Source organism: Panthera tigris, chromosome C2, assembly GCF_018350195.1.
Source record: "Panthera tigris isolate Pti1 chromosome C2, P.tigris_Pti1_mat1.1, whole genome shotgun sequence".
NCBI classification, from domain to species: domain Eukaryota; kingdom Metazoa; phylum Chordata; class Mammalia; order Carnivora; family Felidae; genus Panthera; species Panthera tigris.
The window spans coordinates 84,719,866-84,744,493 of NC_056668.1; the positions used below are offsets into that span (position 1 = coordinate 84,719,866).

At 36.9% G+C, this 24,628-nt stretch overlaps 1 long non-coding RNA gene across 4 annotated transcripts in view; it reads left to right on the forward strand.

Annotated features, from left to right (window-relative positions):
- The window catches only part of LOC122230475, a 36,036-nt gene extending 14,510 nt beyond the window's left edge, over positions 1-21,526 (forward strand). For 2 of the 4 annotated variants that reach the window (XR_006207449.1, XR_006207447.1), the window contains one exon: positions 21,116-21,526. This is a non-coding gene — a long non-coding RNA (uncharacterized LOC122230475). The remainder of the gene's footprint in view (positions 1-21,115) is intronic. The other 2 variants (XR_006207448.1, XR_006207450.1) reach the window with 1 other exon arrangement.
- The last annotated feature ends 3,102 nt before the right edge of the window (positions 21,527-24,628 follow it).

The window sequence follows — 24,628 nt, forward strand, 5'->3', positions numbered from 1 at the left end:
AGAAAAAGATCTAAAAATTCAAATGGTAAGAATGATATTCTGAATTCACCAACTCACTTCATATCACTTATTAGAATTGCAGGGTCAATTGCCTTATCTCATTGGGAAAAAAAACAAAAAAACAAAAAACAAAAACAAAAACAAAAAAAAAAACATTGAAGGTGGCCAGACCATTTCTGTGGCTGACTGATGAACTAGATGGTGGCAGGGCTGACTGGTGATTGTGACCTGCTTCCAAACAGATATCCTGCTACATAAATGGTGACAGAAAATCAAGAGACCAGAATATTCCTGCCATTTGGCACATATAAACATGGATTAAAAATCAGCTAATAGGCACTCTGTGTGCTTCTGTCTGTACTTTGTTATGTAAGCTTTGGACCATTCTTGTTGCATATGAGTGCATGGTTGTAGGACGGTTCATTGGTTTATCACTTCCTCGTTGCTTCTCATGGTCAGATCACCCAGGCAACCACATAAAATAAATTGGAAATGGCCTGTTTGACTAAAACACTGATATTCCAGATTATTAAACAGTTCCATTAGGGAGGTAGCTCATTCTGTGAACTTCTACATCCATGTTCTAGAATTCCTATGTTTCTATAAAGTCTTAATTAAAAATTTTAATTATTAAAGGAGTGAATTATATTTCATCAAGCTTGCTCAAAACAAAAAAAATAATGCATCTCTGGTAATTTAAAGAGGAAAGTCTTTACTAAATTAAAGTATAAAGTCTTACTTGGCACATGGGACTTTGGGGTGGGTCAACAGGGAATGCCTCACTTCAAAGAACAACTTGATCCTACTGAATTTTTCATAGTCCAGAACAAGGATAGGAAAACAATGGCCAGTGGGAAAATCTGGCCTGCCACCTATTTTTCTAAGGCCTTGCAAGCTAGGAATGCTTTTTACATTTTTAGGTGATTCAAAAACATTTAAAAAATATTTTGTGACATGAAAATTATACGAAATTCAAATTTCATTGTCCATACATAAAAGTTTTTGAAACATAGCCATGTTTACTTATTTTCATATTATCAATGGCTACTTTCTTATGAAAATGGCAGAGTTTAGTACTTGCAATAAAGACTGTACATTTTGCAAAACTAAAATATTTGCTATTTGTCCTTTCTAGAAAAAGTTTGCTTGTCCCTACTCTAGAGTAGTGCTTCTCAAATTTTAATTTGCATACAAATGTAGGATCTTGTTAAAATATAGATCTGATTCAGTAAGTCTACAGCATCTGAGATGTGATTCTGCATTTCTAATAGGCTACCTGGTGATGCTGATGGTTTGAGAACCATACTTGAGAAGCAAGGCTATAGAACATGACCTTCACTATACAGGCTCACAAGACTGATGTCAGTCTGATCAAGAGCCGATCTTTCAGGGATGGACTCATTAACCTAGTTCACAAGACTGATGCAGAAACCTGGAAATCTAATTTACTAGTCTGTAAGGAGAAATATGATAGGGACTGATCCAGAATCTTCTGTCCCTATAGACATGCTACCTGAGATGCTGAATTAGAACAGAAGTAAAAGAAGGGACAGGAAACAGAAGGAGATGCCTATGTGTTTAGATTATTCAACGATTTCAGACGAGTAGAGATTTGCTAGCTCACTGCTACTGGCACCAGAGTAATGGTTTTATTTTATTTATTTATTTATTTATTTATTTATTTATTTATTTATTTATTTTCAGAGTAATGGTTTTAAAATGTACCTGGGATTTGTTTTAATCAGGTAAGGCAAGACACACAGATACGGAAGTGATGTTATGAAGGAATAAGATCCCTAGAAATAGGAGGCATAGCATGCTATGCAAGGGGGGAGCAGCACACAGGGAGGGATTAGGGTTGGTCAGGAGGCAGAGGCAGCAAGGGAAAAACATGAACAAGGGCCTTTATTATGGTTGTTTAGGGTATGGAAGAGGCAGGATAAGCAGGTTTAGGGTTGGTTTGTTTTAATAATTTCAGCAGGCTCTGGGGTTTAGGGGTATCTCTTGGGTCTGGTACTGAGCCCTGGAGTGATTAGGGCAGGTGGATAGTGGCCCAGAGTCTAAAAGCTAGATAAAGGAGGGATTAAGGGGTATGGGCTTTGATTAGGTTGGTTTGCATATGAAAGTATAGTCTCCTTGAGTTGTTTGCTCTCTAGGAATTAGCTAGCCCTGGGAAGTGTCCCCAAGGCCCCAGACACCAAAATACCAGGAAATACAGAAACTAAAAAAGTATGATCAGTAGTGGGTCCTTGGACCAGGGCACCTTTGTCTAGGATAGTTGTGGGATGGACACTGCCTATATATACCTCTTTGTTTATTTTCTGTTTTTGTAGTTGACCAAACTCTTTTCTAATTGACACATTCTTCTGTCAGATCTGCTCATTCTTTTAGGTTATGGAGAAGTCCTTCCGGTCTGGGCATCCTACAGCCTCTTTTAATTGATTTTGTGTGTTGATGATCAAGTTTGACATGGCTCCAATCTAGCAGATGTTAATTACCTAGTTTAACTTGGACAACGGGATTATTTTGCTCACTACCAAGTTGGAAAGGGACCCGATATAGTGCCCAAAATAGACAACACCATATTTTATATAACTTTGACTTAATATGACTATTTATACACTTGTAACGCCCTACCTCAGACTATGGAGCCCTCAGTCTTTTCCAGATTGGTAATGGTAACACTTAACTGCTGTATCTGAGTGGGGGTCATTTTTTATGACTCTATGATCACCTGGAGGATGGAGGTAACATTGTGATCATCTATAAGCTTCTGTACTGTTCCTGCTTTCTGCATAGAGATGCCTACAGGCCAGAGAGAGAAAAGTTGTAGCAGCTGTTCTTTGTGCAATTAACTGCAGCATCTACAGGCTGGTTTTGAGTGATCTTTCTGGGAGTCCTGCCCTTGCCACTCTAGCCAAGGAGAATTAATTGCCTATAATGGTAGTAACTTCATTCTACCTCTCATTTTCATCACACAACAATTCCCTAGTCTTGGTTCACTGTTTATGATTATCTTACAATATTATGCCATGCCATTTTAAAGGATTTCCTTGCAAATTTCATTTTAAATATGTCATAACTCTAAAATTACCAGGAGTAGCACTGATAGAACAAGATCTGTCTCCTCATACTAATTACTGTGTGACCATGGTCAAATTACTTCTTTTTGGCCACCAGTCTCCTCATCAGAAATAGAAAAATTTTGGATTATATGATTTCCACAAACCCCTCCAGCTTTAAAAAAAACTAAGCTCAACTGGAATGTTTCTGTAAAATATGCATAAAAATGGGTTTATTTCTTTATTGCCCCACTCTTGGCATATGCCATATGGTAGTCTGGACCTCTATTTAGCTTTAATTTCTTTTTCCTGGTGTTTTTGTAACTTGTTTAAAAGTCTGTTCCCAATTTTCTTCATCCAAAAAGGAAAAAAGTATAAAATTTTGGGGGCAGTTACCTTATTTGACTTTGTATTCCACAGCTTTTGTATAAATAGTCCATATGATAGATGTTGGCTGAATTACATTAACGTGGGAGTACCCTGAAAGCAAATTACTTTGGGGTAAAGAAATCTTAAAAGCTTGAGAGGCTGTAGCCTTGACAATAAAGCAGGACTTTGACAAACTAGTTGACTGGATGTGTGGCAACTGTTGGCATCATATTGCAGTAACTGCAGTTTATAAAATTATAAAATAGTTTTGTTTCTCTGGAAACACCGAAAGAGTAACTTGACTTTAAATTTCCTAATGGTCCATTTATTTCTGATGATTAAAGTGATTTCTGATAGTTCTATAATTAGGTTCTATCTAAATCCTGTAAGGATGAAGGAAATTTTTGCATTGAGATTGGAATTTTCACATTTTTCAAGGATGGTAGGAAGGAAGAAAGTCCATCCAGAATAATGCCACTGCCATACTTATATATGCTTGGTGGGATCAGAAAAAATCTTCAGAAATGTATTTTTCTCCTCTTAATGCATTTCCACTTATGTGCAACGATTTTGATCAGAAAACTAAAATGTAGCAGCGGGTGGGAAGGGGGGAGGCACTGAATATAGAATTGGTGCCAACAGATGCAAAAATGCCATGGAAATCTTTGGCCCAGAAATAATAGCTTACCAAAATACACACACACAGTTGTTGGACTCTTGAACAGATACACAGCCGTCTGTATAGACAACAGTGCTGTTGGCCAAGAGTCCCGGAGACAGGCCAACCTCCCATCCAGATGCCACTGCCAGTGAGGAGCCATTTGGCATCTACTTCTCTGGCTGCCAACCTTCTTTCCCATTCTCTGGCATGAAATTTCACAGGGGCTGCTCAAGGAAATTAAGACTCTGAAGAGTTCTGTATTAATATGCTGTAACAACGCAGTGCCACAGGAGCCCTTTATGCTATTTGAATGTTTTATCCCTTTATTTTTTTTTAAGTGTCAAAGAAACCTGATTTCTATGTATTTGCCTACAGATAAATGCAATTGCTTTGGAAATTAAGAATGATGTATTTTGATTTCTGCATGGAGCCAACCTTCCCTAACCCAGAAATAAATACCTTGAGGATTTTTAAAGCAAAAGCAATTTGAAGCACACAGCAGAAAAAGAAAGAAAGGAAGGAAAGAAGGAATGAAGGAAGAAGGAAACAAAGAAAAGAGGAAAAAGACACAAAATGTACTGATCTTTTGGGAGAGTAAAAGCAATTGCTCACATCTCTTCAGCTCTAGCAAAGTGAACGCTAAAAAATCTACTGGTCAGGAGAATTTAATAAGCATAATTTTTTCCCAGTGAGAATCAAATAGGTATCAATACACTTCCACAATAGTTTGCATGTGACACCAACTTCCCAGGGGAAAAACAATCAGTACAAGCACTGTCTTCTCCCCTTGCAATGTCATCAAATTCCAATTTCTGCTTATGTGAGGTTGTACTTAGCACTAGCACCATTTAATACTTCCCAGCCCTTCCGTGAGAAGATTTACCCACTGCCTGCTTAGCCCCTCCCTCCCATCAGTGGGGCGGGCAGCCAGACAACCTGCTGAAAGAGCTGGCTTTTTTTTTTCTGCAGTTACTTAACAAGAGCAAAGTTTTAAGATTCATCTGATCAAAGGGGAGACTTATCAGAGGCATAATCTCTGATGATTTTGATGAAATCAGAAACATGTCATAGTTCAAATCACATATTTTAATTTGCACAACAAATGGTACTTTTAAAGTTCTGTAGTGTCAAAATAAAACATTGAACTTCTATTTCATGCTTCAAGAGGAAGGGATAAGCATAGAGGTCGGCTTCCATGGCTTATCCTGCCTCTGCTAGCTAATTTCGCACAAATGTAACACTTGAACTGGGGAAATATTTTTTTGTGGGTGCTCATATTCTTGCTCCAATTTGTTCACAAAAGTACAATAAGCTCTTGAGATTGGCTTGTTAGAGTTTTAGTCACAGAGTAAGTGACCTTAAACATATAAGAAGCAATGTTTTCCCTGGATACTTTCAATGGGGCTGCCATACTAACTTTACTGGAAGCAACATGAATTGCTCTCAGACCTCTAAGTATCATTGACATTGATAAATCATCGGCAGAGAGACATGAACAAATGAATCAAATGCTCATCATCGCATTCAGGAAAGATAAACATTTTTACAACAAGGAATAATATATCAGGCAGCCTACTTATGTAATGCTGTGTTGCATAAAGATTTCTTGATGAGCCATACAAAACTATCCAGGTATAAATTGTGTGACTGATGCATGGAAGAGACAGCTTAATCATAAAAAAGCATGTGGCCAACGTACACTGTAGAAAACATAATATTCCATTCCCCTTTTGACAAAAACAAATCTATACAGTCATTAGAGTCAAGTGTAACTATTTGTTTCCCAACAGTACATTAATATTAATAAAATCTTCCATTTTTCTATTGTGTAAATGTGATGAAATTATTTTTGACTGCATCAAAGTGATGTTTAGAGAAAGTTCTTCAATAATATATAAGATATGTGGTTGTGTAGCAAAGTAATAGCTATATAAACATATGGAAAATGGCAATATTAGTTGTCTGATATTTCCTTAGGATTTACTAATTCACCAACCTAAACAAAGTCTGCTGCATTTACTTCATATCATCATCTTTTATGATTTCACCTAGCCATAGATTTTAGAAGAAAACCAATTGCTATTTTTCTCCCTACATAATTCTTTACTTTTTGTTTCAAAGAAAGAACATGACTTATTTTTCTTTGGGAACGGTAATCACTGCAAAAAGCATCTGTCCTCTTTGTAAGTTGAGGAAAGAGGTGAAATTAATGGAAAGACAGATATTCTTTTTCCACCGACTGGTAAGAGTAGCAGCAATAGTCAGTGCTCCCTTTTCTCTCTGCCTTTTCTTTATCTGCCTTCGTGTACCAGCTTTCTCTTTATCCTTCCGTAGACCATCTGTGTGCCTACAAACATCTAGAGAGACATCAGCAGATCCCAGTAATGGCTACAACACTGCCTGGCCTTTCATCCCTGAATGAAAACTCCAAACTCTGCCAGGACTGCAAATCGTCTTCCTCACATACACGAGCTACCTGAAAGTCTTACGATACATTTTGTATTCTCAGCGGCAAGTTATAGACCTACAGCAATTATTCGCATATGCATTTTTATGCATTTGTCTGAATGTTTACGACAGCATGTTCAATTATGTTCTACAAACACTAATTTTGAGGAATGCTAACAATTTTAGTACATTTGTTAAGCACCTAGTATGTGCTTTACATGAATTTTCTCATCGAATGCTCACGAGTGGTATTAGCATTATTTCCATTTTATGGATGAGGGAAGTGAGGATTTGAGAGGTGGCATGACGTGGCTAAGCAGTTGAACTGGAATTTGAATCCCACAGTCTGACTCTGGAGATTACACCCTTAAATGGTACAGCAAAACTGTTAGGTAAAAAAGGATGTTGGGGTCAATGAATTTGGAAATACAGAGCTAAACTAAATTGAAAAACTTCTTTCTTGCACAATTTCTCAGTCAGTCATTGAGTCTCTAAGGTGAAATATAACACACAGTATTTCCTAAACTTACCAAACCCCATCGATCACTCAAGTGCTTGGAGCATGAGTGCCTAGTTTCAGATGCCAGTTTTGCCACTGGCTATGTTTGTAACCCTGAGCAAGTGATTTAACTTATTAAGTTACTTAATCACCAAAAGAAGATTGAACTATATTTAGCAAATTGTACCTACCAAGACAGAAGAATGGCCAACATGTCTCTGAGTAAATTTTCAGAAAGACTGGAAATGGGATTTTTCATTAATATTCAGGTTAGTGAATGAGAAATATTTAACTAACCGGAGTGTCTTTTTTTTTTTTTTTAGAACAGTTTAATTAACCAGTGTTTGACTTTTTCTTGAGACCTTTCTGATTTAAAGTTTTTCTATCTTTTAAAGTTTTTCAGGTATTTACATTAAAAAGGAGGTAATAATAATTACAATCATGTCCTAAGTAATTAGTGCTTTTTATAATAATAATTTCTTTGGATGTTTGTATTATTTACTCTAGTTACCTTTTCATAATATTAAATATGGGCTTTTTAAGTGTGTGCATATATACATATATATATATATATATACACACACACACACATATATATATACATATATGTCTATACACATAAAGGAGTAGGGCAGAGTTCACTAAACCTTATTGGTATTTTTTTCACAGTGCTACTAGGCCAAAGGAAATATTTAATAGTTTCATTTATTAAGCAGTAAGGTTCCAAAGAACTTAATAAATATTTATGTTTTAACAACTTCGCAGCCTTTGCAAAAAATACTACACATAAATTAAAAGAAAAATATTTTTATTTTATTCTTTTATACATTTTTATTTATTTTTTTTAAGAGAGAGAGGGAAAGCACAAGTGGGGGAAGAGGGGCAGAGGGAGAAAGAGAGAGAGAATCTTAATCAGGCTCCATGACCAGCATGGAGCCTGACACGGGGCTTGATATGAAAGACCGTGAGATCATGACCTGAGCCAATATTAAGAGTCAGTGCTCAACTGACTGAGCCATCCAGGCACCCCTATTTTTATTTTATTCTTGAATAATCACAATTACTTCCTAATGGGACATGTGTACCTGTTGGCTGCTATAAAACTCCTCAATCTTTGGAATCAGATTGGTTCCCATCTTTCCTATTTCCTGTTCCACATTGATTTTAGTATGGTACTTGCTTTTTATCAAAGCAAGCACAGAAAACTCTGCTTTGCAAAGATATGAGGTCGCCAAATGGGAAGCAGAACAATCTAATGTTGAAGCTATGGACCACCTAGAGCTGGTAGTTTGCACTGTGTCTGTATTTCCCCCCCAAATAGAAAATATCCTACAGTATTCTCTGTGAGTTCACTAGGGCACTCTGAGATACTGTAGTGCATAGTTTGGGAATTATGGTGTTAGAGTACTATATATGATATCCTATCTTTTAACATAAAAGTATTTAAGTATTTAAAGTGTATTATATATGTATCTGTGTATGTGCGTGAGAGAGAAACCCTGTTATTTAAAAATCAAACTGACTGTAGCCTTTTCCATTTTTGAAGAAAGGTGGCTTAATTCAGATGAGGAGAGCAAAACATCTTTAGGCTATTCTTTTCCCTTTTTAGTGGAGGGAAGAAGGAAGGGTGAGACCCAGTAGAAGAATGAGTCTGTTGATATGCAATGGGACACCAGAACCTAGTTTAAAATAGACTAAAAAGAACTGAACTGCTCTGCATAACAAAGCAAGCAGTGGAGTGAAAGTAAGAGGGGGATACACAACATGATAGGAAACAAGATCTCCAATCAGTACAAATGGCTGAGCAGATTTTTTAAGAATAGTGAAATCTGATATTCTACTTTGTTATGTTACTGGGTTATGAACCCAAATCATCTCCCCAAAGTTTCAGTGTAGTTTGCTCCATACACATGCCTTATGTGAGTGGGTTTTTTGGTGAAAATCAAAGAGGGCTGAGGTTTACCCATGGATCAGCCCAGAAGAGACACTAGGAAGTGGTGATGTATGCGTGACATCGAGAACTCCGTGGGGATAGGCTTTCAATGTCAGAAGTGACCATAACAACCCACTCCCCAGGAATACCCAGAAAGCTTGGGTAGGAGGATGGGAGGCTTGACAAGAGATGTTGAAAGGCTCGCTTAAGGTTTGGTAGATCATGAGACACTGAGCAAGGGCCACAGCCTGGGGATAGAGGGAACACGTCATTAACGTAGAAACTGTTGATCTAGTAGGAAGAGCTGAGATTGGAGACTATCTTTGGTGAGTCAAGAGACTCAGTTCCCATTGGAGGGCCAGCACAAATGTGTCATCTAGATCCATAGGCAGAAGTGGCATAAATCATGACATAAAAAAAACAGAACTGTTCAGGCTAGAAGCAAAGATTTTATACCAGATACTTGACAGAATCAGAGTGATTCCTTCCTTTTACTCAGCCTAATTTTGGTACTGCTAGATAAACAATGATGCAGAAGTTTCACTACTTCAAGAGACCCAGACATGAGGCAAAGAGTTGTTTTACAATAGTTTTTCTCCACTCAAGACATTATAATATCCAAAATCCTTCCAGGATTAAAACAACTCAAAAACTAGGCAGTGAAGGGAACTTCCTCAACATGACAAAGGGCATTAATGAAAGCACCAATGGCCAATATATTCAGTGGTAAAAGACTAAAACTTTTCTCCCTAAAGATATGAACAAGATAAGAATGCCCTGCTATTCAACACTGTATTAGGAAATTCTAACCAGAGAAATTATACAAGAAAAAAGAAACTCAAAGAGGGAAAATAAAATAAAACTATCTCCATTGACAGATGACATGATCCTACGTATAGAAAATCCCAAAAAATATAAAAGAAAACTACTACAGCTAATAAACAAGTTTGACAAAGTTGTAGAATATAAGATCAACCAACAAAATTAGTTGTGTTTATATATGGCAAAAATGAACAATCTGAAAAGAAAATTAAGGAGGCAATTCCATTTACAATAGTACCTAAAAGAATAAAAGACCTAGCAATAAATTTAACCAAGAAGGTAAAAGACTTCTACACTGAAAACTACAAAACATTGCTGGAAGAAATTAAAGATGTAAATAAATGGAAAGACATCTCATGTTCATGGAGAAAAAGCCTTAAAATTGTTAAGATGTCAATACTATTCAAAACTATTTATAGATTCAATGCAATTTGCATAGAAATTCTAACAGCCTTTTTTCCCCCAGAAATGGGAAAGCCAATTCTCAAATTCATATAGAATTGCAAGGGACCCAGAATAGCAAAAACAACCTGGAAAAATAAGAACAAAGTTGGAGGACTCACACAAAATAAGTTTGAACTCTCATATGCTGCTGGTAAGAATGTAAAGTGGTACAGTGGCTATGGAAACCAGTTTAGAGGGTCCTCAAAAAGATAAAGCACATTATACAGCAATTCATCTCCAAACAGGATTCACATACTTGTATGCACTGCAGCATTATTCACAATAGCCAAATAGTTGAAACAACCCAAGTGTCCATCAACAGATGAAAGGATAAACAAAATATGGTACATACATTCAATGGAATATTATTTGGTCATAAAGAGGAATAAAATTCTGATATATACTACAACATGGATGAACCTTGAACACATTATGATTGGTGAAATAAACTAGACACAAAAGTATAAATATTGTATGATTCCACTTATATGAAATATCTAGAATAGGCAAATTTGTAGAGACAGGAAGTAGAATAGAAGTTACCAAGGACTAGGCGGGAAAGAGGAGAAAATAGGGAGTTAATGCTTAACAGGTAGAGTTTCTATTTAGGGTAATGAAAAAGTTTTGGAAATAGATAGTAGTGATGGTTACACAACATTGTGAATGTAATTAATGCTGATGAATTATATAGTCCATCAACGGGATGAATGGATAAAAAAGATGTGGTGTATATACACAATGGAATACTACTTGGAGATGAAAAAGAATGAAATCTTGCCATTTGCAACAACGTGGATGGAACTGGAGGGTATTATGCTAAGTGAAATAAGTCAGAGAAAGACAGATATATGATTTCACTCATATGTGGAATTTGAGGAACTTAACAGAAGACCACAGAGGAAGGGAAGGAAAAATAAGATACCATCAGAGAGAGAGGCAAACCATAAGAGACTCTTTAAAAAAAATTTTTTTTAATGTTTATTTTTCAGAGACAGAGAGAGAGAGAGATAGAGCATGAGTGGGGGAGAGGCAGAGAGAGAGGGAGACACAGAATCTGAAGCAAGCTCCAGGCTCTGAGCTGTCAGCACAGAGCCTGACATGGGGTTCGAACTCATGAACTGTGAGATCATGATCTGAGCTGAAGTTGAACGCTTAACCAACTAAGCCTGCCAGGCACCTCAAACTAGAAGAGACTCTTTTTTTTTTTTAATTTTTTTTTTAACGTTTATTTATTTTTGAGACAGAGAGGGACAGAGCATGAATGGGGGAGGATCAGAGAGAGAGGGAGACGCAGAATCTGAAACAGGCTTCAGGCTCTAAGCTGTCAGCACAGAGCCTGACACGGGGCTCGAACTCACGGACCGCGAGATCATGACCCGAGCCGAAGTCGGCTGCTTAACCGACTGAGCCACCCAGGCGCCCCAAGAGACTCTTAAATACAGAGATCAAACTGAGGGTTGACAGGGATGGGGTAAAGGGGTGATGGGCATTGAGGAGGGCACTTGTTGGGATTAGCACTGGGTTTTGTATTTCAGTGATGTATCATGGAAATCTACTCTTGAAGCCAAGACTACACTGTACAACTTGACATTTAAAGAAAAGTTAAAATTGCAAATTTTATGTTATATAGGTCTTACCACAATAAAAAAGGGAAAAAAATTGGGCAGTATTATTTAGGGGAGCTGAGGGAACAGGTAAGTATCAGAAAAATTAATCTGTGTTTTAAGGGTGTTAGAATTCTTAAGATGGGAAAATCTGAATAAATCAGTCAAAAAACTCGTTAGTGTATACAATTCAGACATTGGATAACAGTTTCAGGTCCCTATTTTCTTCTTTTGCCTAAGTCTAAGTATATGTATATTCTCTAAATTGCAAATAAACTGGATATTTGCTTCAAAGACATGTGGAGGCACTCTAGCAATTTTTGATTGACAATAATGACATCCATTGTTTCATTGGAGGAACTAATTGGACAAATCACACTTAGTTCTTTGGTTGTGACATTAAACAGAAAATGGGGAAACTTTTGGACAAATACTTCCCACAAAAAAGTTGCAAGCATTGTCCTTCCCATGAATTCAATATTGTTACATTTTTCTTTTTGAGGGATGTGAATATGGAAATTACTATGACTCCTTGAAAATACTAACCATCATCGTATATTGTTTTCCTTATTTTTGCCTCAAGAGGCTCTATAAAAGAGTGTTTGATCAAGGATTCCTTAAAACAGATTGTGATGTAGATCTGGTTATCTGGGACCTAGGAGTTGAAATGAAGGACTTTGGGGCCACAAAACAGGATGTAGGTGGTGCCAGGGTGGGCTCTGTAGGAGGGAGCTGGACCAAGTAGGTGAGATCCAGCTACTGGGTGCCAGAGCAGTGGGTCATCTGCTGGGGGAGGTGGGGTGATGAGTATCAAAGCCGACATGAATAGTGAGTCAATCTCTTGTTATCTATTGGAAATCCTGCATAAGGAATGAGATAGATTTAAATAAATGAGTAATAAATAATTCACGCTTCCTGCTTGGGGTTGAACATAAAGCTAAACCTACTGGTGGAGGCAAGAAGGCAGCCTGGACTAAAGGAACATGGTATAGGAAGAACCACATTCTTACGCATGTGAAAACATATTGTCAGCATTATGAAGCACTAAACAAACCTTAGGGTTCTGGCTATTCATGGATGTGAAATTTAAGACCTATTCCTCAGTAGAAGGTTCTGGTCATTCTGAGAGCTCTGATGGTGAAGCAACCTCATTTGTCATTATACCACTGAAAAATGACGAGAATTAGGGTCTAAAGAGGAAAAACAAAAGTTCAAATGGTCATGTTTTTAAGCTAGAAAAAAGGAAATCTCTCTGGTTTTAATCACAAATTTTAGACTTTTTAAAAATGGGCTTATCATTTGAAGTCTTTGGGAAAAACCTACAAAAATAAAGAACGTGTCTTGTATAGCATACCCCCAAATAGATATGGACCTGTCCTCATAAAGAAGGATATTTGGTGCAAGTGCTTATTTGCTGTAGCAGTCAAGAGCTAATATTGAGAATTTATCATATGCTAGAAGGTGTCCTAGGTACTCCAAGTGTGTCAAGTTATGTAATGCTCACAATAACTTTGTCCTCACTAGGTACTACCATTTTGCCCACCCTAGAGATAAAGAAATTGAAACCAGGAGAGGTCAAGTAATTTGCCCAAGGGTCCACAGCAAATCCCAGAGTTTAAATACCAGCAGTCTGGTCCAAAACCCACTCTCCAAACCACTGCATTATTCTCCCTTTCACAACTAAAGAGAAAGGTCTCTCGTGGTGAAGAGAAGTGGTGCCAAATCATTGTCTCCAAAACATGACCCAAAAGACGATGGCCCCTCAACATGTTTCATGGCCAAACAAGGGTTCACTGGTGAAATGCTGAACATTATATTTCTTTCTTCCTTACACCCACTGCAGGCTCTAATAAAGGCTCTAATAAATTTTGTCATTAATACATCTTTTTATCATTTGTTTTACCCAGCACAGGATCTTTACTTGTATAATATCTTATTACTCTTACTCAGAATCAGTACTTTATAAATTGTATGTGGGGAAGTGTTGCATTAAAATATAAAAATGCTGCTCTAATAACTGGTCATGTTACAAAAATAACCATTGCTAATTGTTTCTTTGACTAATGTAAACCTGGAATCTTACTTTTGAGAAATCATATGAAGTTAGCAAGGCAAACTAGATTTGGTGAATGGGCCTTAAAGTTAAAACCTTACATGTGCCTCAGTCAGAGAAATACTATTCAAATGAAATTTTTCTTTTTCCCAGGTTACAGAGATCTATTTTCTATCTTCTTTGATTTTGTTTTACTTTCCCTATATTATTTTGGTCCTATGCTAGTCTATATTGGCTTTGGCCACTATATTTCAGGACCCCTTTACTGTTTACAGATTATTTTTGGACTGTGCTAATGAAATCTCTCAAAATTCACTTAAAGGAGCATAAATTCACCAAATGATCTTCATGAAAGTTTGCTCTTTCTAACACAAAAAAATATAAGTGACTTGTCTTATTAAAACTGTGTAGTGACTCTGTGCTCTATGACATGCTATCATGATGGAAGAGAGAGGGGTTAGCGTCTTCCTTTTTAGCTAAAAGAGTAATATCTGAATTGGTTGTTGAGTTGAAATGTATTTCTCCAAATGGCCAGAAACATAAGCATTATGAAACCCTCCATCCTCTGTACGACTCCCACCCCCATAGCCTTCTGTCCATTTTGTCAGAATTTGTCTTCTTAAGTCTGCTTTATTCTGCATGTGCAGTCTTTACATTGCTTTCCATATGACTAATCTTACTATTGGATAACACATGATAGTTTCTTTCTTAATTATGTGATACTATCTCTCCACCAATGTTCTGACAGCTTTATTACTGCCAAAATCAATATTTCTTTTCAGAAATGAATTTAAGAGACACAAGTTCCAGGAGTGAGTATAAAAAGAGGATAGATCCCAAAAGCCACAGAAATAAATCAGTGCATTTTTTTTGTTTGTTTGTTTTGAGATGGTGGAAATTTTCAGGACCATGCATGCCTCCATATTTCTTTAAAGTAATATGTTCACTTACATGTACAGAGTCGTGCCCTGCCATAGCCCCAGTTGGGATTTCTACAAAGCAGTTATATGTCATGTGTCCACATGCATGTAGATAGGTGTTTACATGTTTATAAAATGCAATAATTTTTAAAGGTAAATCAGTGATACCTATCACCCATAAATCTACCAACAGAAAACAACTACTATTAATAGTTTGGTGACTTTCCTTTCAATTATTTCTACCATGCCTTTGTCAGCATTGGATATAGCATTAAACTTTTTATTGCTATTGTTAACTTCACAAATTAAAACATTTTCCCCCTTAAATTCCCATTTCTTTAGTTATTATGTAGCCTGAGCATTTCTCATAACCAAGTTACTAGCTCTATTTCTTTTTTTCATAACCTTTTTCCATATATTTTTGCATGTTAATTTGTTAATAGTGTTTTTTTTTAAGACAGATTGTATTTGAATCTTGGTTCCACCATTTATGTGAAAATTAGGCAACTTGTTTAAGCTTTTTGCATCTTTGGCTTCTCATCTATGAAGTGAGGTTAATAACATTCACTTTCTAGTGTTCTTGTACATATTAAATGAGTCAATATATATAAAGCACTGTCTAGCTATGGCAGATGCAATATTATGGGTTCACTACCCAAGGAACCCATGGGTTCCTTGCCATGGAGGTAAACTACATTCCCCTGTTCCTCTAGAATCTAGGTGAGGTCACAAGACTACATTTCACCAATGGAATGTAACAGAAGAGATATGTCACTTGTAGGTTGGGGCAGGTAAAAGTCCTCTCTATTCCATCCAAAATATAGAAGAGACTTTGAGGTGACAAAGTTGCAGGTTGGAAAGAAGGTGTCTTCTTGAATCATCACTTAGAGAAAAGCCACAAGGAAGAGCCATATGACCCATATAAGATTCCACTGCTATCTATTAGATTTTTTTTTTATTAAGCCGCTGTGGGGGTTTAGGGGTTTACTGATTGTAGTAGTTAGAGGGATTTACCCTGTATTACATTTGTATGGGGAAAAAACACTTAAGGAATGGAAGCTATTCTTCTTCTTCTTCTTCTTTTCTTCTTCTTCTTCTTCTTCTTCTTCTTCTTCTTCTTCTTCTTGTTCTTCTTCTTCTTCTTCACAATGAAAATGAATGGCCAATGTCAACTTTAGACTTGAATCATACTTAATATTAACTGACCAAAAGAACTAAAACAATTTTATTCTGACTCTGAAAACTTTTCTCCTTACCCCACTTTAAAAAAAGTAAACTCTGAATATCCTCAGAAGACTGTGTTTACAAGAAGTGTGAAGAAGCACAGTATTTTAGATTTTACTATAATTAGCTAAATTTCTTTAAGATCTCCACTTATCCTGAACTCCTTAAAACCACTGGCTCTTATTCATCTGAATGACTGCTTTTATGAAACGGAAATGAGTACAATACATTGGTAGATGGTACTAATTAGTACAGTTTGATCATTACTCATAAATCTGCTTGGACATAACTTTGGGTATTTATAAACTAACGAATTTAAGTGCATGGACATGCATCCTGTTAAAGTAATTTGTTCACAGACACTGAATAGATATAAAATGTCTAAAATAATACTAGGTAGAATAATTTAACTTCATTCAAACCCCCCACCCCACATACTCCATGTATATTCTGGAAATGAGAATTTCTAAGTGCTCTGATATTGAAATATTTTATTACTCTTCTTAAAAGTTTTACATTAGAAATCCATCCATTGGCTAATGTTTTGCAACTCTGATAGTACCCAGCTGAGTGAATGGAAGGAGTCAAAGGGTAAAGGAAAGTGCTAGAATGGTTCTTCTTGGTTGAATTGTGTTTTTTTGGTGAGCTCTGGGAGATTCTCCCACTTTTTCCTTCAACCTCCAGTTCCTTCCCTTCTCATCTCTTCTACTTTTTTTTCTTTCCCAGATTTTTCAAAAAGGAAAAATGACCCAAAGGTCTTTCTTATATACTTAGGTGACGGGAGGCTAAAATCTTTATTGTTCCCTTTCCCTGATTTCCTCAAGTACAGTCATGACTAATTATGAAAATGAGAGTGAGGAGGATCTCTCATCAGCAAATGAAGCATACTTGAGATCAATGTGTTTCCCAATACACAAAAAGGCACCCCAACCTTAACTTAAAACACCAAGCATAAGTACTAGGCACAATTCCTAAAATGGGTAATCGCATCTCCATATTAATGTCTCATTTGGCCATCAGAGCAGCCTTCCTTGTGAGACTGGAAGAAAATAATATTATCTTCCTTTTATTGAAGAGAATACATGTTCAAATATGATAATATTGGTAAGAGCCCATGTGTAATGCTTAAACCTGTCTCCTGACTCTACTATGCTAATCGTCAGATACACCAAAAAATATGGAGAATGTATGATGGCCAGGTGCCACTTAAATGCTGTGTGACTTCGGGCAAGTTACTGAATCTTTCTGTTTCCTCATCTTTAAAGTGGGGATAATACCAACTTTATAGGCTTGTCAGAGGATTGACTTAACTTTAATAGAGTCCTGAGAACAGAGCGTATCCAGTATGTATTCAGCAAGTATAAGCTGATATAAAACATAATGTGGTAATTATTACTAGTATTTCAAATTAGTAAGTGGAAGAATTTGGTTTTTAAAATAAGGTGTAACTCCATCCACATCTAGTGCTTTTTTAATCATAGAACACTTGTCTTAGATCACCTCACTATTCCTCAGAAGTCAACTAGGTGTAATCTAGCACCACAGAAACACACAATTGAATAAAATTAGTAATATGTATTAAATAAATATCATTGATTTAGTACTCCAATGCTAAGTAGCTACTTAAAATTATAAGCATTACTAAAGTACACAGTATTTTTATTCATCATAAATAATTTATATGCAGCAAAATTCATCCTCTTAAAGTGTACAGTTCTGGGTTTTGACAAGCACATACGGTTGTATAACTACTATCCTAACCAAGGCATAGAACAGTTTTTAGAGTTTATTTTTGAGTAAAAATTTATGTGAATATTCTATAAGGAATTTTTGTAACATTAGAAGCCAATATAAGCATATTTCCTTGATTCAGGGACTTCAAAGTATTTGAAAATTGGATAATAATTCTCAGTCATTTGTACACTGATTCAAGAAGTATTTACTGACTTCTTCCTATATGCATAGCATTGTGCTGTTGTCTATGAAGATGAGGAGAAAATATAACAGTTTTCTTTAGTATTTCTACCTCAGTGCTAATAGATTAATCAAGAGAGGGAAATAATACAGATTTTCCTACATTCATTCTTAAAAGAGGGCATGAAAAGTGTCAGCACCTCTCTAATTAGCATGTATTAAAAAATTATAACTCCTCCCCCAATAAAATCTACAACTCAGTTTAATTCCTCAAATATTTGTGGTAGACAACCTATCATTGGGTGGACATAATCCTTATCCTCAAGCAGTCTGTAGTAGGGTAGAGCAGATAATTACAATACAAGGCAGAAATCAATCAGAAGTATAAAATTATATGTATTAAGAGACACGTGGGGGGAATATTGAGGTGGGAGAATCAATAACGGCTTTATAAAAGGGGTAGTATTTAAGCAGGGTCTTTAAAAAGAGGTAAAATTTCAACAAGTGCTATTCATAGAGAGAGGAGAAAAGCTTGGTATGCTATAAAGCTGCTGCATTGTCCAATACGGTAGCCACTACCCATGTGTGGTTATTTAAATTTCAATGAAAATAAAAATAAAAATAAAAATACAGCTCCTCAGTCACACTAGTCACATTTCAAATACTTAATAGCCACAGGCAACTAGTGGCCACTGTATCGGACAGGATAGAGTAGAACATTTCCATCATAACAGAAAGTTCTATTGGATAGTGTTTCTATAGAAGCAATGACAATGAAAGGTCAGAAGGTGGGAACAATGAATTACCCAAATCTCTGTTCAAACCTTTGAACAAAATACCAGAAATAATGGTATATCCATGTTTTTCCTCCCCAAATATAAATTGGAAATATAAGCCTATGTAAAGATCAATGACTCATTTGTTTCACTGGCTGCTCTGGTTCAATAATCATGCTGAGTTCATACTATAAATCAATAATGAAGACATAAGACTTAACAGGCCTATCTAATTGCTCCATCTATCTGAGCATGCAGATCATAGTGGCTGAAAGCCAGGTCCTAGGACCCAGCCAAGTGTGGGTGCTGCTGTTTTTTCTGGCAGATTCCTGTTAGCTCACTGGGTCCAAGCTGAATGGCTTGGGCCTGTCATAGTTGCAGTCCCCTAAGAACATGCTCATTGTTAAATCATTGCTTCTTCTTTTGGGAAGTAGTGACAGTATCCATTGCAAACCTAAAGGCAGGTAGAGGTATGAGGAAGCTATAACTCAGAGAAACAAATTCTGCCACATGAATATGGATGAAATGGGCGATGTGTGACTGCAGTCATTGATAAACTTGTAAAGCCGCAGACTTTAGCCTTTTGATAAGAGCTGTTGTCTGCTGTGTCTGAAGTGTGGTTTGGCTAAACCACACAAGGTTGTAGTGCTGTTTTTATAAAACCAGTCATGTCATCACTTCCCTGGGGTCCAAATGGATGGTGTGTAGGACCAGAAAACCATGTATCATGGCTTTATTCTTTATCCATGAGAGTCCAAAATGTGTGCCTTCATTGGTTTGGAAAAAAAGTTTAGAAAATCAATTATCTGAGAAAATCAAAGGCAGCCACAAATATACTGAATTCATATCTTTTGGTTGGGTGGTCCCACTTAATTTTAGATTCAATCATTGCTTACAACTTGACTTTGAGTCCTTTAAAATATTATTCAATAATAATTGACTTTTAATGTGCATATTTGTTTTTGGACACCATCACTGGTGTCACATTTTATTTACACATGCTCATTAAACAGCAAATAAGTGTCTTCTCTTAAAAGGGCTTAACAGTACCAGGAAAAGGTGGGGGGAAAACCCAGCAAGATATTAACTTTAAATAATTACTTTTCAAAAGTGAGATATATTATATGGGTAATATACATCCTATAGATAACATATGCACTTACTTGTTTTTCTTATGAGGAAGCTCATACAGCCATATTCTTCCTCCAAAGACTGGCATTTAGAAGAGCCATCTAAGCCATCTTGCAACACTGTTAACATATAATCACCTATTTTCATATAATGTCAACCATTAGAGTGTCAAGGGAAAACATGAAAGTAAGAATCTGCATATCAAGAAAACCTATATAAATACAGGTTTAATATTTTTCAGTTAATTAGTTTTTTTTAAGTGCTTAAAAAATTATACATGGGTTTCAATCATCTGATGCTTTTTGCCTTCACATTTGGTTGGACTATTCCCTCAGTGAATTCAAAAGACTGAAGGAGAAATTATTTGCCTTTTTGGGACAGTCAAATAAGGGAAAAATGGTTAATCTCAGTTTTCTTTATTTTCAGAAGGCCTCTATGTTTCATAGGTGGGGAAATCATACTGATGACTCAACCATCCATAGTGTTATTTTGCTGTTTCATGCTACCTCAGTGGAAAATAACAAGTCTAATTTTTACCTCCTGCACGATAAAAAAATCTATTACTTTTATTGAGGAACCTACCGCTGGAAGAAACTCATTTATTTCAGGATAATCTGGTTCTTAAAATATTATTGATAGCATTTATGTTTAACTGGATTGCAAGAACAGAATACACACAAGTCATTTGGTTCCCAGTTTTATAATTTTGGCTTCCGTACCTTATTTAGACAAGCTTAGGCTTCCTTTGCTTGGCTATGACAGACATTTTAGAATATCTCCGGACTCATGAATATAAATAGTTGTGCAAAAATAAATTTTATAAAACCAGAGCTGGTAACAAAAATTACCTAGAGATCAACAACTCTAAAAGAATCTAGTGTCACATTCCTTAGAATGTCAGATTAAACTAACATGTGCCAGTCAATATTGCTACACTGCGACCCTTGATGCCTCCTAAGCAAAACTATTAAGTCCAACATTCTCTCCTGTAAGCACTTATCTGTAAGGATGGCTAACATGTCCTCTGAAGCAGATATTGAAACTGATTGGACAATAGGTAGATACCAGACAGGGGCCTGGGGGCCGACCTCTAGAAATAGGGGGAGAAAATCTTAATCTGCAACACAATGCCGTTCTCTTGAAACCCTATCATTTTCACTTCCCATGTGTCTGCTGCCTGACTGTGAATGGATTTGAAAAGGAATGGTTAGTGCTGAAAATTGGATCAGAGCTAACATTCTCTCATTTTTATCAGCAGCTGCCAAAGGTCATCTGACATAATAGCTGATGAATTCAAGCCCAGTGGATTTCATTTGCAATTTTCAATTTACTGAGGCCTCCAAACCCCACGGTGATAAAAGCTTCCCCTATCGTGGCCTGTCACAAACATCAAGAAACTGCACAAACCCACAAGAAAGAAAAAAGAGAAAGCTGTGCATCCTCGCAGGTACAGATAAGGAGAACAGGAAGAAATGGTATCATGCGGGAAGGTACGGAGCAGCTTGTGTGGCTGGTTCTCTAAATGCCAATTGAAAGGAAAAGACTATGAAGAACAATCAAATAACTTCCACAGAATAACATCATGTTTCTTTGGGGCTTTTGTGTGAAAATTGCCTTCTAATCTCTTACTTGACAAGTCCCCAAACAAAACTGTAAGCATAAATATGCAAACAAATAAATGAATAAATAATCCTTTCTTATTTGGTCATGGGAAAAAAGCACACTCAGTGTATGTTGTATTTACCATACTTTTGATTCACAAAATGCATGCTTGTAAAGGATATTGTATCAAGGAAATGTCGGTCAGCCCTAAGAAATCATTTATTTTGTTACAGAGATATGGTAGATCCTTTGATTGATTTGCAAGGGCAGTCAAAGAACTGACAGAGCAACTACTTGTAAGTGGATCTAGATACAGTGTATATATATCACAGATGTATTAGCAAAAAAAAAAAAAAAAAAAAAAAAAGAAGGCCATTTTCCCCCTTGTAGCACTATTGGCAGTGAGCTTAGGCAGGATCAGGGACTGAATCCTGCTCCCAGGAATTGTTCAAATTGAGTAGACCATATGCATGCTCCATGGAGAATGGCAAGTTTAAAAGCTGAGCAGTCCATTTCCATCCTATCCAACTTGTCTCATACCATAGCCAAGAAAAAAAAAAGGAAAGCAAAGAGATGTTTGAGGTGTAGCTGCTGGGAGAATTTAATTTCAGACATGGATGTCTGGATTCCATTCCTACCAAATAGAGTCAGAAAGGCTTATGAAATTGGTCTAATGAGGCAAGAGGACTTGGCAGTAGGCATCTACCAACTTGCCTAATGACAAAATTTTTCATGACAGTTGACAAGAAAACCCAGAATGACATCAACAGGACTAGGATATTAACTTCATCTATGTGTTGGTAACTGTGAGACAATCACAACTTGGAAAGGAAAAGAGAATAATTCCTGGTTGAACTGATGTAATTGTGAGCGATTGACTAGTGTAGAATTATTCTTTAAATTGTTACAGCAAATATATATATATATATATATATATATATATATATATATATATATAGGCTATTCATCATAATTGAATCCTTAGTTCTTAAAATTAAATTATTTCTTAGGATTTTCTATTGCCCCAAAATTTAATGACCTTTTAATTCTTCAAAGTTTCAAAATAGAAAAATGGTTCCCTCAGTAGCTAAAGGCAGGAATTAACATTCTTAAATGAGGGGTATAAAGTTTTATTCTTAAGCTACAGAAAATATGGAAGATAGCCATATTTTTGCATTTTTGTAATTTTTTTCTCCCACACAAAATTGTCAGAAAGCCACTTTTCAAAGGTTACTTTTCTCCACCCCCCTTTTAAAGTTACTATAGGTTCAAAGAGAGCTCTCCCTATAATTTGCAGTTTCTATGGGTTCTCTTTGGATTGATAGCATAATACAGAAACCCTGGTAGTGGTAAAAGATTATTTAATGGGGTCTTAATTTAATCAGTCCTCTAAAATACACACATAACTTGGTGAGGGTTTTTTATTATCTCTGTTCTTCTATGGCAGTGATATAAGGCAAGCTGTACCAATTGGTCTGTAGTCACATAGCAGAAAGGTTAATCTCTTTTATGTTCCTTCTATTAGAAAGGCAGATCTTGAATCTTCAAGGCAGAGTCCTAAATTGTTCTTGTAGACTGGTTCAGAGAGATTGTTCTTTCTCATGCCCTATGGCTAATTACATTCAGTCAGGCCAGAACATTCCACATTTCATCAATTAATTATTTCATTCCTTCATCTAGCATTTATTTAGTACCTACTAAGTATAGGACACTATGTCAAGAACTATGAATGAGACTTGCCCTACTTTCAAGCAGTTTACAGAAGAGTAGAATACAAAATATTTTAAATCTGTTTTCTCCCCCTCCCCCAGAATTGAGATTGTGTTATATAGCTATAAAAACTTTAGGGGGGTGATGTCACCAGGAACCTGACATGGATTAGCATCTTGACTTCCTTCCCCCTCCCAAGAACAACTAGCAACTATTCAAGAACATAACACCACTGAGAGAATCGTAGAGCATGGGGATGAGGCTGAAGCAATCCCCAACCACAGAGATCACGACAGATTGCATTGGAACAGTAAGAAAAGCAGTTACACACTGGTTGCATTGCCCCTCCCCGAGGCCAGCACAGCACTATGCAGAGAGGTCTTTCCTGCAACTCCAGCTCCTCCAGCTCCAGTGGGAAAAGAGAACTCTAGGAGGACAACCAGCCATTTCCCTAGCATTGTGGATCACTTTGTGGGAGTACTACTCTGCTCTTGCCCCACAGGGATTGCAGTGGAATCTTCAGGGCTCAACCCCCGGGAATCTGATTGTGACAGAGAAGGGAGGGAGGGGCTTGCAACAATTAGCATGCAAATCTTGGCAGACCAAATTCATACATGTAATGCTCAAGTAATAATCACAACCAGCAACTTTGCTCATCTGTGAAACCAAGTCAGTGGTGTATTCTGACCAGGGAAGTCAGGGGGGTACAGATATACTTGATTTAGACCCCATATGAGGAATTCTCCCAGCCCTAGAGCATGGTTTGCATATATCCAGAGAGAGGCTGAGTCACAGTCCCACGATCTGTGGAGAGTGATCGGGAACTATCACATCTGACCAGAGGGGCTGGCAAGAACACCTGCAAGCTGTGCAGCCCAACAATGCTCAAGTTGAGATGCACAAGCATAGCTGATCACCCTCAAAATAGCCAGAGGGATTAATCCATCATGCTGAGGGTGGCTTCTGGCCCTTCCCAAATGTTGGGTAAATTGAGAATTGCCTAGAGTAGTTCCTCCCTTTCCCACCCAGGCAAGGGAGCTGAGATGATCCATCCACTAGCTATAGAACCTAAAGAGCTGGTGAGAACACTTGGAAAATGCAACACAGTGGTGCTTAAGACAAGACAAAAGCAGGTAGAACTGATAATTGGCAGAGCAAAGCTAATGGACCTGTTCAGCCAAAGTACTTGGAGTACAGGTTCACTTGAGTTAAGACAACACAGAGCTTTACTGGTCTTACAGCTGCTTTTCCCACTGTGCCCAGGCAGGTAAAATAATTTGTAGCCCTACTCATTACTGAATACAGCCTCTAGCCTACCTGACCAGGGGACCTAACCAAAGCACACAGGAAACTGCATAGCCCACCCAACAAGCCCTGCTTATGGTGGCACTGGAACAGAGAGCATAGCTCATGGCTTTCCCTGTCTGTAGAGCAAAACCAGTGGTCTCACCTGACC